The 17,759-nt window shown below is 46.6% G+C and overlaps 1 protein-coding gene across 1 annotated transcript in view; it reads left to right on the top strand.

Annotated features, from left to right (window-relative positions):
- UST (uronyl 2-sulfotransferase) overlaps positions 1-17,759 on the top strand; it is a 428,747-nt gene that overhangs the window by 327,692 nt on the left and 83,296 nt on the right. The window lies entirely within an intron of this gene.

Raw genomic sequence — 17,759 nt, 5'->3', positions numbered from 1 at the left:
AGAGGCTGAAGACCAGATCCACTGCAGAGGTGGCTGGTACCTTTAATGTGTCTCAGCGTCAAGTACAAAGAATTAAAAAGAGATTTGAAGAGACTGGAGATGTGTTTGACAAGCCCAGACCTGGCAGACCCTGCAAGACAACTGCTCAGGAGGAACGTTTGTTGGGTAGAAAATCCAAGGCAAGCCCCTCTTCCACTGCAGCAGAGCTCCAACAGGCCTGGTCACCTCAAGTCCCTGTGTCAACTAGAATCAGTGCCCAGATGCCACACTAAACAAAAGGCAAATTTGCTAAGTCTCACAACCTGCTAAACAGATGGACGCTGGAAAAGTGGCAGAATATGGATTTCTCTGATGAATCTTCAGTAGAATTGCACCACAGCCGCCACCGCAAGTACTGCAGGAGACCTACTGGAGCCAGTATGGATCCAAAATACACCAAGAATACAGTTACATTTGGTGGTGGAAAGATTATGGTCTGGGGTTACATTCAGTATGGGGGTGTGCGAAACATTTGCAAGGTGGAAGGCAATATCATTTGTTAGGCATCGGGTTCCTGCAGCTGCACAGCGGGAATCCAGAGCCTTGCATCCAGTGGTCTCCCATTCTCCACCGACCGCTCAGGAGCCTGCACAGCAATCTCAGCATCCCAGATGCTCTGCTCAGACCAGCTCTGTAAGACTGGTTGTTGCTGCCACCTCTGCGTCAGCAATAACAGCGCAGGCTGTCATGCAGCAAGCCACTCCAGAGGCTAAGTCCTCTCATCCCGCTACTGGGCAGGCTCACGAGACGATCTCCCATTGGAGATCGGGAGTCACATGTACAGGTCCTTCTCCTGATCTGATTGGTCCGTCTCAGATCTGGAAGGTCCCGGCAGCGCACGGCTATAAAAGGCCCACATGGCCGCTTGGCCATGCGCTAGTATAGACTCTTCTTGCTAGATGTGTGAATGGTGATGGATGTATGATTCTGGTGACTGACTTATTAAGATTCCCCTCCCTCTGATGTTACGCATGTGGATAGGGAACTACAGAAAGAGTCAGCGCCAGTCAGTGGCAAACCTTAGGCCACTGTTCACACCGCACCTCTACACTAGGGTCCGGTGGTGTCACGTCTCTCACGGCACTATCGCATAGCGGCTGTGTCTGCCGCCGCGCCGCATTCAGCAGCACTTACGGGCGTCCGCAGTTGCGACGCCGCACGCACGGTAGGTCTAGACAGACACCGTCCCCTGTCTTGGACCCTGTCCTGTGACCTGATAGCGTGCGTGCAATTTCGCTGAGACCTGTGAGTCTAACAGGCTCAGTGTTTATGTTACAGCGCCTCTGTGAGTTAACAGAGTCCGCTCTGCGCACATCGGGTGACGTTGAACCCGTGCGCATTATACCGCCATATAGCACGTCTGCCATTGTCTAGCAGCGGTTTTAACACCTACTGCACGGCGGACCCCGGGCGGCGAACGCACTTTCTATTATTTAATATTTAGTGCGTTCCGCCGTCCCTAGCATTATACTAGCGCCAGGGTCTGGCTAGTAATGGCGGACCAACAGCAGCTGCGGCAGTACATTCGACAGCTGGAGGGCAGGTTGGCAGCTCTCGAGAGTCCCACCTCAGCTGGGAATGCTACTGCGGCTGCTGTTCAGGCAGTCGCAGAGGCTGTCTCATGTATGCCCACGCTCACTCCGGCACTGACATTATCCCGCCTCACGCTGCCAGACAAGTTTTAGGGTGACAGCGCCACCTGCAGGGGATTCGTGATCCAGTGCTCTATTCAGCTTGAGCTAGTGGCCGCATGGTTTCATACAGAGCGGGCTAAGGTGGGGTTTATTGTCTCCCTCCTGTCGGGCAGGGCGTTAGAGTGGGCTACGCCATTGTGGGAGCGTAATGACCCCGTGGTTCTGAGTGCCGCTCAGTTTCTCACATCCATTAAGCAGGTCTTTTTGGGACCACGGGTCACTCACGACACCTCTCTCCAACTATTAGCCCTAACACGGGTCCCTTTCGGTCAGCAATTACGCCGTCCGACTCCGGACATTGGCTTCCGAGCTGGAGTGGCCTGATAAGACACTCGTCCCTGTGTTTTGGAGAGGGTTAGCGGAGCATGTCAAGGATGCTCTAGCAACAAGAGAGGTCCTCACAACTCTGAAGGAGTTGATTGCCATTTCCACCCTCATTGATCTCCGGTTTACGGTGCGCAGGCTGGAGCGTGCACAATCCTGGCGAAGGGTTATGTTGGCTCCCACCTTCTCCGAGCCACTAAAATTTCTCACCCAGGAGCTGATACCTTCTGAACCTATGGAGTTGTCTTGCGCCGGTTCCAAGCCGCGTCCAGTGCAAAGCTCCGCACGTTGTTACCAGTGCCGGCAGGTTGGTCACTCGGCTAACACGTGTTCACTGCGGTTGAAAAAATGATCATGTCCAGTGGTCGTAGGTGGGGGTCTATCAGATATGAAACCTTTCTCTCCCAAACCGGTATTCCACGGGACCTTAGATATCGGAGCTTCCACCTGGGAGGCAGAGGTCACTGTGGATTCTGGGGCAGAAGGGAACTCTATGTCCTCGTCCTTCGCCCAAAAGCACGCTATTCCGCTGGTGTTACTGCCCCTAACAAACCATGGTGGGGTTGGCTGCCTAGTAGTTTGATATTAGTGTTCGGGACCTGCAATATCATGAGGAGCCTTGACGGTGGCTTGCAGGCTTTATCTATTTTGGCCAAAATATTAACCAATACCTCATTTAATGTACTCATTGTATGAATTAATTTTTTGCACTTATATTATCTTTTGCAGGATGCAGTTGGGCCTCTTTTTGTTGGCTTGGTCAATTGGGGCGTCTGTCACTGTGTTGTTGCATATTTTGGTGCTGTAGCAACCCGCCTGATAATACTATTGGCGTCATTAATAGGTTGCAATCCAGACACTTTGCATCACACTTATATATGTGTGACTGGCGTCCTATGCAAGCCTTATCTATGTGCATTTTTCCTACTAGGCAGCCAACCCCACCATGGTTTGTTAGGTGTGGGGTGGTTGTTTTTATCAGTAGTTTGCATCTGAGCTGCCCCTTGCTTCTATTAGTGGAGGCCAGCTGCATCCTGCTATATGTGCATTTGTCATCAGACAGGGTTTTTGGTAAGGCCATATCTTGTTGTGTGAGTTTTTTTGACTTTTTCTATGTTAGCTGTTACTGCCCCAACCCTTGACCATCAGAGTGGTTAATGGTGCACCTTTACCATCTCAGGTTACCCACCAGACAGCACCACTCGGGCTCTCAATCTCATCATCCCACCGTAAGATTTTGTCCCTGTTCATTTTGGCAGATGGCATCGACCAGGTGCTTCTCGGAGTTCCCTGGCTCCGTTGCCATTCCCCTCATTTTAATTGGGCTTCGGGGAATATACTGGGTTGGAGCAAGGACTGTGAGGGAAGGTGCCTGAGGGGCAGTGTTCAGGTAGCCTCCACTGAAGTGCCCGCGGATCTCTCCGCGCTTCCCAAACCATACCACCAGTACGCAGACGTCTTCTCTAAAAAGTCTGCGGAGACGCTTCCGCCGCACCGTCCTTACGATTGTCTGATAGATCTATTGCCAGGCACAGAACCTCCTAGAGGCTGCGTGTATCTGCTATCACTCCCCGAGACGGAGGCTATGTCTCAATATATCCGGGAGAACCTGGCAAGAGGTTTTATCAGAAAGTCAGTGTCGCCGGCTGGTGCAGGGTTCTTCTTCGTGCAGAAGAAGAGTGGAGAGTTACGTCCCTGCATTGACTACAGAGGTCTCAACGCCATAACAGTTAAAAACAAGTACCCTCTTCGTTGATCTCTGAGTTATTTGACAGGTTGCGAGGGGCCCGGATCTTTACAAAATTAGATCTACGGAGGGCGTACAACCTGATCCGCATTCACGAAGGAGGCGAGTGGAAGACAGCCTTTAATACCAGGGATGGCCACTATGAATATGTGGTCATGCCCTTCGGCCTCTGTAATGCACCTGCTGTCTTCCAGGATTTTGTTAATGACGTCTTCCGCGATATGCTCTCTACCTCGGTGGTGGTCTATCTGGATGACATTCTCATCTTTTCACCAGATTTGACCTCCCACCGGAGAGACGTCTGCAGGGTCTTCGACCGTTTGTGGGCGAACACTCTCTTCGCCAAGCTGGAGAAGTGCCAGTTTGAGCAGGAGTCCTTGCCGTTCCTGGGCTACATCATCTCAGCCCATCGGTTGGCTATGGATCCTGCCAAATTGCAAGCGGTAATGGACTGGCAGGAGCCCCATTCACTCAAAGCGGTGCAGCGCTTTTTGGGATTCGTCAACTATTACCACCAGTTCATTCCCCACTCCTCCACACTGGTAGCTCCTCTGGTTGCCCTCACTAAGAAAGGAGCTAATCCCAAGGCTTGGTCAGAACAGATCTCCAAGGCCTTTTCGTCTCTGAAGACCTATTTCGCTGGCGCTCCCATCTTACACCGTCCCGATGTGGATAAACCTTTTATCCTAGAGGTGGATGCTTCTTCCTTCAGTGCAGGAGCAGTCCTTTTTCAGAAGGATGCTCAAGGTCGGAAGCATCCCTGCTTTTTCTTCTCAAAGACCTTCTCACCGGCGGAGAAGAACTACTCCATTGGAGACAGGTTGCTGCTAGCAATGAAGTTGGCCTTTTCCGAGTGGAGACATCTCTTGGAGGGAGCTCGGTTTCCCTTCCAGGTGTATATAGACCATAAAAACCTGGTCTATATACAAACGGCCCTGCGCTTGAACTCTCGTCAAGCTAGGTGGTCGCTCTTCTTCTCCTGCATCCGCTTCACCTTGCACTATCTGTCTGGAGAGAAGAATGTCCGTGCGGATGCTCTCTCCCGCTCGGTGGTTTCAGTGGAGGAAGAGGAGGCTGAGCCTTGGCTAATTCTCCCTACTGAGAGTTTCAGGACCGTAGACCCAGTTGCTCTCAAGTCAGTGCTGCCGGGCAAGACCTTTGTCCCTCCTCAGCTTCGGCCGGAGGTTCTCACGTGGGCACACGCGTCCAAGGTGGGTGGTCACTTCAGCAATAAGCGGACCACAGAACTCCTGGCAAGGTTTTATTGGTGGCCGCACATGGCCCGGGACACGAAGGAAAAGATACAGGCATGCGTCTTGTGTGCGCGGAACAGGTCCTCTAGACAGAGGCCGGCTGGGTTACTGTATCCTCTGCCGGTGGCAGACAGACCTTGGAAGATGGTTGGCATGGATTTTGTGGTTGGCCTGCCCAAGTGTGGTGGCAGTACGGTCATCTGGGTGGTCACCGACCATTTTTCTAAAATGGTCCATCTGGTGCCATTCGCGCGGCTGCCTTCTGCTCGTGGTCTTGCCACACTGTTCATAAAACATGTATTCCGTTTGCATGGCATGCCGGACAAAATTGTTAGTGACCGAGGTCCCCAATTCGCGTCTCGGTTTTGGAGGGAGCTCTGCAATCTACTCAGTATTGAGCTAAATCTTTCCTCTGCTTATCATCCCGAGACGAAGGGGTTGTTTGAGAGAGCCAACCAAACTCTGGTCACGTACCTGCGACATTTTGTCTCTTCCAGGCAGGATGACTGGGCATCCTTACTACCATGGGCTGAATTTGCCCTGAATAATGCAGTGGCTGTTTCCACTGGTCAGATGCCGTTCCTTCTTAATTACGGCCAGCATCCGCGCGTCACTGTCCCGATGCCAGTGTCTCCACTGATTCCAGGGTGGCAGACTGGGCAGTGGAGGCTCGCGACATTTAGGATCGCACCCAGGATGCTATTCGAGCCTCTAAAGAAAGAATGAGGACGTTCGCCGACACACATCGGCGCCCCGCTCCAACCTTTTCCCCTGGTGACTTGGTGTGGCTCTCTGCTCGAAATATCAAGCTGCGAGCCGAGTCCACCAATTTCACGCCGTGATACATCGGACCTTTTAAGGTTCACGAGCGAATCAGCTCGGTAGTCTATCGCCTGGCTCTTCCACCACATTTAACCATCTCTGACGTCTTCCACGTGTCCCTTCTCAAACCTGTTCACATGGCCCGGTTCTCCGAGTCATCTGCCGGGTCATCAGACTTATCTTCAGATGATTTTGAGGTTAATGCCATTGTGGGACGCAGGATTGTGCTTGGCAAAAAATTTTTTTGGGTGGACTGGAAGGGTCATGGTCCAGAGGCCCGAACCTGGGAGCCAGTGGAGAACATCCACACTCTGCTCCTAATCGCGGCGAGGCTCAGAGGGAGGGCCTAGGAGGGGGGTAATATTAGGCGTCGGCTTCCTGCAGCTGCACAGCGGGAATCCAGAGCCTTGCATCCAGTGGTCTCCCATTCTCCACTGACCGCTCAGGAGCCTGCACAGCAATCTCTGCATCCCAGATGCTCTGCTCAGACCAGCTCTGTAGGACTGGTTGTTGCTGCCACCTCTGGGTCAGCAATTGCAGCGCAGGCTGTTCTGCAGCAAGCCACTCCAGAGGCTAAGTCCTCTCATCCCGCTACTGGGCATGCTCATGAGACGATCTCCCATTGGAGATCGGGAATCACGTCCTCAGGTCCTTCTCCTGATCTGATTGGTCCATCTCAGAGATCTGGAAGGTCCCGGCAGCACACGGCTATAAAAGGCCCGCATGGCCGCTCGGACATGCGCTAGTATAGACTCTTTTTGCAAGATGTGTGAATGGTGATGGATGTATGATTCTGTTGACTGACTTATTAAGATTCCCCTCCCTCTGATATTACGCATGTGGATAGGGAACTGCAGAAAGAGTCAGCGCCAGTCAGTGGTAAACCTTAGGCCACTCTGCACACCGTACCTCTACACTTGCGTCCGGTGGTGTCACGTCTCTCACGGCACTATCGCATAGCGGCTGTGTCTGCCGCCGCGCTGCATTCAGCAGCACTTACCGGCGTCCGCAGTTGTGACGCAGCACGCACGGTAGGTCTAGACGAACACCGTCCCCTGTCTTGGACCTTGTCCTGTGACCTGATACCATGCGTGCAATTTCGCTGAGACCTGTGAGTCTAACAGGCTCAGTGTTTATGTTACAGCGCCTCTGTGAGTTAACAGAGTCTGCTCTGCGCACATCAGGTGACGTTGAACCCGTGCGCATTATACCGCCATATAGCGTGTCTGCCATTGTCAAGCAGCGGTTTTAACACCTACTGCACTGTGGACCCCGGGCGGCGAACGCAATTTCTATTTTTTAATATTTAGTGCGATCCGCCATCCCTAACAATCAATAGCCTAAAATATCAAGAAGTATTAGCTACCTCTTACATTCCAAATCAAAAAAGGGGTCAAATTCTGCAGCAGGATGGTGCTCCATCTCATGCATCCATCTCTACAACAAAGTTCCTCCAGGCAAAAAAGATCAAGGTGCTCAAAGACTGGCCAGCCCAGTCACCAGACATGAACATCATTGAGCATGTTTGGGGTAGGATGAAAGAGGAAGCTTGGAAGACAAAACCATAGAATCTAGATGAACTCTGGGACGCATGTAAGAATGCATTCTTTGCTATTCCTGATGACTTCATTAATAAATTGTATGAATCATTGTTGAACCGCATGGATGCAGTCCTTCAAGCTCATGGAAGTCACACAAAATATTAAATATGACTCTAATAGCACCACAACTTCATTCACCAATGTTATGTAACATATATTTGTATTTTAAGTTATTTGTTTGAATATCACATTACTTTCTGTGGGCGACACAACTTTTGTCTTGCCAAAATCTGACCATTATGTGTTTATTAAATGATCAATATTTCTGCATTGATGCCAATTTATTTTCTTAGGCCTCTTTCACACATCAGTTTTTTGCCGTCAGGCGCAATCCGGCTTTTTTTTGTAAAACCGGATCCGGCAAAATGCAATGCCGGATCCAGTTTTTCCCCATTGACTTGCATTAGCGCCGGATCGCGCCGGATGGCATTGCGTTTCATCCGTTCTTTGCCGGATCCGGCTACTTGTCTCATTCCGGCGTCTGGAAAAAACGGCTACTGTAACGTTTTTTGTCTCCGGTGAAAAAGCCGGAAGCGCCGGATCCGACGCTTCCGGCTTTTTGCTACAATGAAAGTCTATGGGCGCCGGAATGCGCCGGATCCAGAAAAAGACGGATCCAGCCACCGGATCCGTTTTTTTAAGTCTGCGCATGCTCAGATCCAATTGGCCAGCCCCCAGGAAACAGATATAACCTGCTAGACGGATCCAGCAGAAAAACGGATCCGTTTCTACAGTTCTCCAAAATTTATGCCGGATCCGTTTTTTCTAAAAATAGCCGGATCCTGCCTGACGGCAAAAAACTGATGTGTGGAAGTAGCCTTAACCTAAGCCAAATTTGGGAGGGTTTCAGCTTTCAAAAGAGTAATTTATACAACCAATGGATGAATTTAATGTCAGGTATAAGCTTTTATTTACATAACATGGATAAGCGACAAATTCTGTCAGGGAATGTAAACACAAACTTTCTCAGTCAAAATCACATTGTGGTCCACATGTTAAAATAAAAAAAAAAAAATCACGTTTCACATGTTTATTAGTGTGTGTGAGTTATTATGAATATCCCAACAAGAGGAAAAGATACTTTTAAGCAGGGGTGGGGAATCTTTTTTCTGCAAAGGGCCATTTGGATATTGATTACCATCTTTCGGGGGCCATACAAATCGTGCCCTAGCTCCGCCCACAAAGTATGTCCTGGCATTGGTGACATAATCTTGAGCCTCAGCGTCCAGTGATGAACACTGTGTGTGTGTGCTCATAGAGCAAAAAGAGATTAATGGAAAGGAGGCCATCAAAATACAGCTACATGCTCAAGCACCATGGTGCCCAGAAATCTGCCCAAGAGCCGAATAAAAGGTCATCGAGAGCCATAAATTGCCCCCGGACCTGACGTTCCCCACCCCTGCTTTAAAGGAACCAGTCACCAGTTTTTCAGTACCCAAACAAAAGTCACCACCTTTTACTACTTCTTTATCTCATTCCACAAACCTGAATATCGTCTACTAACTCCCTCTATATATCCCAGAGAATACCGTATATATTCGTGTATAAGCCGACCTGAATATAAGCCTAAGCACCTAATTTTGCCAGAAAAAAGCTGGGAAATCTTATTGACTCAATTATAAGCCGGGTATGCATTGTCTCCTCATCCCTATCCTGATATGCATGCTTCTTCATCCCCATCCTTTTATGTATGGCTCCTCATCCCCATCCTTTTATGTATGGCTCGTCATCCCATTCCTTGTCTGCATGTCTCCTCATCCCCATCCTTGTCTGCATGGCTCCTCATCCCCATCCTTGTCAACATGGCTCCTCATCCCCATCCTTGTCTGCCTGGCTCCTTATCCCCATCCTTTTCTGCATAGCTCCTTATTCCAATTTTTGTATGCATGGCTTCTTATCTCCATCCTTGTATGCATGGCTCCTTATCCCCATCCTTGTCTCCATGGCTCCTCATCCCTATCCTTGTATGCATGGTCCTTCATCCCTAGCTTTGTTTGCATGGTTCCTCATCCCTATCCTTGAATGCATAATTTCTCATCCCTATCCTTGTATGCATGGCCCCCCCATGAGAAAAGCATAAAAAAAACTATCCTACTTACCTTCCCTGCTTCCTCGCTGCATCTTGTTCCTGTGCCCGCAGCTCCAGCTGCCGGGCGATCACCTGTCCCTCGTCATTCAGGTAATGAATAATCACGCCACTCCTGTAAGAGTGGAGAGAGGTGAATATTCATAACTCTTCAGTAGCATGCACCCATGATAGCCCGGCAGCTGCTGGAAGCCAGCAGCTGCTGGAAGCCGGCGGCTGCAGCTGACACTGTGCTTGCCATAAGAGAGATGAATATTCACTGCCAGCGCAGTGAATATTCATTTCTCTTTAGCAGCGGGCATAGGCTATAGCCGCAGCACCCAGCTCCTGACTCCTGTTACCCACTGCTCCCCCGCCGTCTTTTGGGACAATGACTCCAGTATAAGCCGAGGGTGGCGTTTTCAGCACAAAAAAGTGTTGAAAAACTCCGCTTATACTTGCGTATACCATTTGTATTTCTTCCTCACTGTATGCAATTTACTACTGGCCGGTCTGATGGGCATTATTGCTGAAAATAGTGGGTGCATGCACAGTGCGACCGCCGAGATCTGCCGGCCGGCAACAATTGGAGATTTGGCCTGTTGGTTCATTTTCATCACTGTGATAGACCCTATCACAGTGATCAAAATAAAAAAATAGCATATCAAACCCCCCTTTATCACCCCCTTAGTTAGGTGAAAATAATAAAATAAAAAAATGTATATTTTTTCCGTTAGGGTAGGGGTTACAGCTAGGGTTAGGGTTGGGTGTTGTGAGTTTATTTTCTGGTCTACCAGTTGTGAGTTCTCCTTACAGGCTCCCTCTGGTGGTAACAGGAGGTAGTGAGGCTGATTTAATCAGTGGAGATCTGCCACCTGATAAGGAGGATGACAATTGGACCTCAGGAATCTCAGACTGGATTTAAGACAGCCGACGCCCTATTCTGGTGCTGGTGATTCCTTCTGGCTTGTCTGGTCTTGGTTCTCAGCTCTGTTCCAGTCAGCTCAAACTAAGTTTTTCTGCTAATGTTCACACTTGATTTTGTTGGTCTATTCAGTTTTTTGTGTGGTCAGCCAGCCCCAGCTGGGGTTGTGCTGAATTTCCACTCTTATTCATCTGTATTTGCCATTTTGCTTTTTGTCCCTTATTAGATTGGCCTCTTTTTGGTCTGTCTCAGAATATTTCAGAATGCTGATATAGTGGGAGAAGTCTAGTGACTTCAGGGTTAATTTTGTTATCAGAAGTGTTGGACATTATTTTTGTAGGGTTTTTGGCAGATTGCAGACAGTGCCTTTCCTTTCCTATCCTTTCTAGTTAGTTTGGGCCCCATCGTTTGCTCAGCCTATTTTCCTGCCTGTGTTTGTGTTTTCATCTTGTTTCACCGTCAATACATGTGTGGGGGCTGTCTTTCCTTTGGGGTCTGCTCTGGGGCAGTTAGTTTTCCCCTTTTCTTGCTTTAGGCTTATTTAGTCCTCCAGCTGTGACGAAGCGTCTAGGTTCATCGCTCCACGGCTGCTGCTAGTTGTGTGGTTAGGATCAGGGATCTTGCAATCTGCATAGTTACCAACCTCTCTGGTTTTCTGTGACTTAGCTTGTTTTGTTTTTTCCTCCTCGGTGACCCATTCATAACAGTTGGGGCTAGGGTTAGAGCTATAGTTAGGGTTGGGCTAGGGTTAAGGTTGAGGCTAGGGTTGGGTTTAGGGTTGTGTTGGGGTTAGGGTTTTGTTGGGGATACGGCTGGGGTGTTGGGGTTAGGTTGGTGTTGGAGTTGGGGTTAAGGTTGTGATTAGGGTTAGGGTTGGGATTAGGGTCAGGGGTAGGGCTGTGTTAGAGTTGGAGTTAGAATTGGGGGTTTCTACTGTTTATGTACATTGGGGGTCTCCAAACGCGACATGGTGCCCACCTTTGATTCCAGCCAATTTTGTGTTCAAAAAGTCAAATGGTGCTCCCTCCCTTCTGAGCCCTGCCATGTGCCCAAAAAGTGGCTTTCCCCCACATATGGTGTATCAGTGTACTTAAGATTAATTGCACACCAAATTTTGTGGTCCATTTTCTCCTGATACCCTTGTGAAAATAAAAAAAAGTTTGGTTCCAAAGCACATTTTTTGTTAAAAAAGTAAAATGTTCAGTTTTTGCTTCCATGTTGCTTTAGTTCTCGTGAAGCACATGAAGGGTTAATAAACATATTGAATGTGGTTTTGAGCACCTTGTGGGGTGCAGTTTTTAGACTAGAGACACTTTGGAGCATTTTCTCTCATATTGACCCCCCCAAATTCAATTCAAATGTACTTAATTTTAGTGGTAAAATTTCTTTGATATGACTTGCGTTTATGAAAAAAATGGAAATTTGGCAAAAATTTCAAAAATTTTGCAATTTTCAAACTTTTCATTTTTGTACCCTTAAATCAGAGAGTCATTTCATACAAAATATTTAATAAATAATATTTCCCACATGTCTACTTTACATCAACACAATTTTCGAAACATAATTTTTTTTTTAGGAAGTTATACGGGTTAAAAGTTGAACTGCAATTTCTCATTTTTCCAATCAAATTTACAAAACCATTTTTGTAGGGACCACCTTATATGAGAGAAAATGCCCCAAAGTGACTCTATTCTAAAAACTGCACCCCTCAAGCTGCTCAAAACCACATTCAATGTGTTTATTAACCCTTCATGTGCTTCATGAGAACTAAAGGAAGGAAAGACTGAACATTTTACTTTAACAAAAAATGTGCTTTGGAACCAAACTTTTTTTTATTTTCACAAGGGTATCAGGAGAAAACAGACCACAAAATTTGTTGTGCAATTAATCTTGAGTACACTGATACACCATATGTGGGGGAAAGCCACTTTTTGGGCACATGGCAGGGCTCAGAAGGGAGGGAGCATCATTTGACTTTTTGAACGCAAAATTGGCTGGAAAAAAAGCCACTGTTCTGGACAGAAAATCTTATTCTCAGACATGGGAGGAGGGAGGCAGCCCAGCCCAGGGGAGGCAGCAGAGTGTGGGAGGGGACAGCCTAGGAGATAAGAGAGAGCTGCTCATTTTGAGCTGAGTTTTCTGATGGCCGGACGATACATTAGCTGAGGCAGGCAGGAAAGTCTGTAACTAAGATTTGGACCTGTGATCCATCAGCACCTCCCTGTGGTCACATGCTACATAACACGGTAATTGCAACCTATCTATACCCTACCATTGTACTGCACTCCTGTCTGTATACCTGTATATTGTTCTTGTAAATTTATACCTATATATTTCTAGTGTGCCTTTTCTGCGATTAAATACAAAATTATTCTTGGGCTGCTCTTTTATCTCGATTAACAAATCCCCACGTCCGCACGCTCAGTTGGTCAATTGTACGCTACCCGGGTTGGTTTCTGACCTTATATAAGCCTGTTGTTGGACAGGGCTCATTTCAAACGAGGAACTGGTGGCAGAATACCATACTGTGTTAGTGAGGAACTCTGGCAGTGACGGCCGGGAGGTTTATATATATATCCCCAGCCTGGACTGGTAATATATATCCCCCCTCACTTGGGAGCGCCTCACTAACTCGTACCTATAAGGGAAGCCTTTCCGGTGACTTTGCCCTCGGTGCTGTTCCCCGACTGACCTGGAGCAAGTGGTGGCGCCATAGAGCCGATCCCTGCAGGCCCTTCTCCTCCCTCCCCTGAAGTGAGCGAAGTTGACACCCCCTTCCTCTGTGAGATCCCTCACAGACTGTATATCAACTAATGAAAATAAGACATTGCTTTTAACCCCTTCACCCCCAAGGGTGGTTTGCACGTTCATGAGCGGGCCAATTTTTACAATTCTGACCACTGTCCCTTTATGAGGTCATAACTCTGGAACGCTACCATGGATCCCGGTGATTCTGACACTGTTTTCTCGTGACATATTGTACTTCATGATAGTGGTAAAATTTCATTCAAATAACTTGTGTTTATTTGTGAGAAAAATGGAAATTTGGCGAAAATTTAGAAAATTTCGCAATTTTCCAACTTTGAATTTTTATGCCCTTAAATCACAGAGATACGGCACACAAACAACTTGATAACTAACATTTCCCACATGTTTACTTTACATCAGCACAATTTTGGAACCAAAATTTTTTTTTTTATTAGGAAGTTATAAGGGTTAAAATTTGACCAGCAATTTCTCATTTTTGCAACACATTATATTTTTACGGACCACATCACATTTGAGAAGCCACTTTGAGGGGTCTATATGATAGAAAATACCCAAAAGTGACACCATTCTAAAAACTGCACCCCTTAAGGTGCTCAAAACCACATTCAAGAAGTTTATTAACCCTTTAGGTGCGTCACAGTAATTTTTTGAATATTTAAAAAAAAATGAACATCTAACTTTGTTTCACAAAAAAAATACTTCAGGTTCAATTTTTTTTATTTTACCAAGGGTAACAGGAGAAATTGGACTGCAAAAGTTATTGTGCAATTTGTCCTGAGTACGCTGATACCTGATATGTGGGGGGGAACGACTGTTTCGGCGCATGGCAGAGCTCAGAATAGAAGGAACGCCGTTTGACTTTTTCAATGCAAAATTGGCTGGAATTCTGATCGGACGCCATGTCACGTTTGGAGAGTCCCTGATGTACCTAAACAGTGGAAACCCCCTACAAGTGACCCCATTTTGGAAACTAGACCCCCCAAGGAACTTATCTAGATATGTGGTGAGAACTTTGAACCCACAAGGGCTTCACAGAAGTTTATAACGTACAGTGGTACAATTAAAAAATCATATATTTTCCACAAAGATGATCTTTTAACCCCAATTTTTATTTTACCAAGGGTAACAGGACCTTAAAAGTTATTGTGCAATTTGTCCTGAGTATGCTGATATCCCACATGTGGGGGTAAACCACTATTTGGGCGCATGGCAGAGCTCGGAAGGGAAGCAGCGCCATTTGACGTTTTTGGCTGGAATTGAGATCGGACACCATGTCGCGATTGGAAAACCCCTGATGTACCAAAACAGTGGAAACCCCCAACAAATGACACCATTTTGGAAACTAGATCCCCTAAGGTACTTATCTAGATGTGTAGTGAGAACTTTGAACCCCCAAGGGCTTCACAGAAGTTTATAACATACAGCCGTACAATTAAAAAATCATATTTTTTCCACAAAAATGAACTTTTCACCCTTAATTCTTATTTTTCCAAGGGTAACAGGACCCTAAAAGTTATTGTGCAATTTGTCCTGAGTACGCTGATACCCCACATGTGGGGGTAAACCACTATTTGGGCGCATGGCAGAGCTCGGAAGGGAAGCAGCGCCATTTGACGTTTTTGGCTGGAATTGAGATCGGACACCATGTCGCAATTGGAAAACCCCTGATGTACCAAAACAGTGGAAACCCCCCACAATTGACCCCATTTTGTAAACTAGACCCCCCAAGGAACTTATCTAGATGTGTGGTGAGCACTTTGAACCCCCCAGTGCTTCACAGAAGTTTATAACGCCCGGGCGTGAAAATAAAAAATTCGTATTTTTTCCACAAACATGATCTTTTAGTCACCATTTTTTTTATTTTCCCAAGGGTACCAGGAGAAATTGGACCCCAAAAGTTGTTGTCCAATTTGTCCTGAGTATGCTGATACCCCATATGTGGGAAAACTACTGTATGGGCACACGTCAGGGCTCGGAAGGGAAGTAGTGATGTTTTGGAATGCAGACTTTGATGGAATGGTCTGCGGGTGTCATGTTGCCTTTGGAGAGCCCCTAATGTACCTAAACAGTGGGAACCCCCACAAATGACCCCATTTTGGAAACTAGACCCCCTAAGGAACTTATCTAGTTGTTTGGTGAGCACTTTGAACCCCCAAGGGCTTCACAGAAGTTTATAATGCCCGGGCATGAAAATAAAAAAATCGTATTTTTTCCAGAAACATGATCAATTAGTCCCCAATTTTTTTATTTTCCCAAGGGTAACAGGAGAAATTGAACCCCAAAAGTTGTTGTCCAATTTGTCCTGAGTACGCTGACGCCCCATATGTGGGAGATAACTACTGTATGGACACACGTCGGGGCTCGGAAGGGAAGTACTGACGTTTTGGAATGCAGACTTTGAGGGAATGTTCTGCGGGAGTCATGTTGCCTTTGGAGAGCCCCTAATGTACCTAAACAGTGGAAACCCCCCACAAGTGACCCCATTTTGGACACTAGACCCCCCACGGAACTTATCTAGATGTGTGGTGAGCACTTTGAACCCCCCAGTGCTTCACAGAAGTTTATAATGCCCGGGCATGAAAATAAAAAAAATTATTTTTTCCACAAACATGATCAATTAGTCCCCATTTTCCCAAGGGTAACAGGAAAAATTGAACCCCAAAAGTTGTTGTCCAATTTGTCCTGAGTACGCTGACACCCCATATGTGGGAGAAAACTACTGTATGGACACTCGTCGGGGCTCAGTAGGGAAGTAGTGACGTTTTGGAATGCAGACTTTGATGGAATGGTCTGCAGGTGTCATGTGCGTTTGGAGAGCCCCTGATATACCTAAACTATTGAAACTCCCCACAAGTGACCCCATTTTGGACACTAGACCCCCCACGGAACTTATCTAGATGTGTGGTGAGCACTTTGAACCCACAAGTGCTTCACAGAAGTTTATAACGCTCGGACGTGAAAATAAAAATTTTTTTTCCACAAAAATGATATTTTTGCCCCCAATTTTTTATTTTCCTAAGGGTAACAGGAGAAATTGGACCCCAAAAGTTGTTTTGCAATTTGTCCTGAGTAGGCTGATACCCTACATGTTGGGGGTAAAACACTGTTTGGGCGCATGGCAGAGCTTGGAAGGGAAGGAGCACCATTTGACTTTTTCAATTCAGAATTGGCTGGAATTGAGATCAGACGCCATGTTGCATTTGGAGATCCCCTGATGTGCCCAAACAGTGGAAACCCCCAATTCTAACTCCAACCCGAACCCCAACACACCCCTAACCCTAATCTCAGCCCTAACCCTAGCCCTGGACCTAACCCTAGCCCTAACCCTAACCCTAATGGGAAAATGGAAATACATACATTTTTTTTATTTTCTTATTTTTCCCTAACTAAGGTGGTGATAACGGGGGGTTTGATTTACTATTTATGGCGGTTTTTATGTTTGGCAGCTGTCGCACGCTAAAAGACGCTTTTTATTGTAAAAATAGTTTTTGCATCACCACATATTGAGAGCTATAATTTTTCCATATTTTGACCCACTGAGTCATGTGAGGTCTTATTTTTTGCGGGACGAGTTGACGTTTTTATTGGTACCATTTTCAGGCACGTGACATTTTTTGATCGCTTTTTATTCCGATTTTTGGGACGCAGAATGAACAAAAACCAGCGTTTCATGAATTTCTTTTGGGGGGGTGCGTTTACACCGTTCCGCGTGCGGTAAAATTGATAAAGTGGTTTTATTCTTCGGGTCAGTACAGTTACAGCGATACCTCATTTAGGTCGTTTTTTTATGTTTTGGTGGTTTTATGCAATGAAAACTATTTTATATAAAAATTAATTATTTTTGCATCGCTTTATTCTGCGAGCTATAACTTTTTTATTTTTTCGCTGATGATGCTGTTTGGTGACTCGTTTTTTGCGGGACAAGATGACGTTTTCAGCGGTACCATGGATATTTATATGCGTCTTTTTGATTGCGCGTTATTGCACTTTTTGTTCGGTGGTATGATAATAAATCTTTATTTTTTGCTTCGTTTTTTATTTTTATTTTTTAAGGGGTTCGCTAAAGGGGTTAACTAATGGGACAGTTTTATAGGGCGGGTCGTTACGGATGCGGCGATACCTAATATGTGTACTCTTATTGTTTTGTTTTATTTCCAAAAAATTGATTTATTGGGGGAATTTCTTTTTTTTTTCTAATTTATTTGGCGATTTTTTTTTAAATTATTTAAACACTTTTTTTTATTTTTTTTTTTAACTTTATTACATAGTCCCAGGTGGGACATCACTGTCCTGTGACAGATCGCTGATCTGTCACATCACAGATCCGGTCCGGGTCCGGCGCCTCCCATCTTCTAGCAATGACGTCCTCTTCCTTGCTTCTGTCGCACTCCTGCGCAGGCGTACCTTATCTGCCCTGTTGAGGGCAGAGTAAAGTACTGCAGTGCGCAGGCGCCGGAAAAGGTCACAGAGGCCCTGCGCACTGCAGTACTTTGCTCTGCCCTCAACAGGGCAGATAAAGT

The sequence above is a fragment of the Dendrobates tinctorius genome, unplaced genomic scaffold (genome assembly GCF_039654945.1).
Source record: "Dendrobates tinctorius isolate UK_male_01 unplaced genomic scaffold, ASM3965494v1 ptg000046l, whole genome shotgun sequence".
Taxonomy (NCBI): Eukaryota; Metazoa; Chordata; class Amphibia; order Anura; family Dendrobatidae; genus Dendrobates; species Dendrobates tinctorius.
This window is presented reverse-complemented; position numbering and strand designations above follow the sequence as displayed.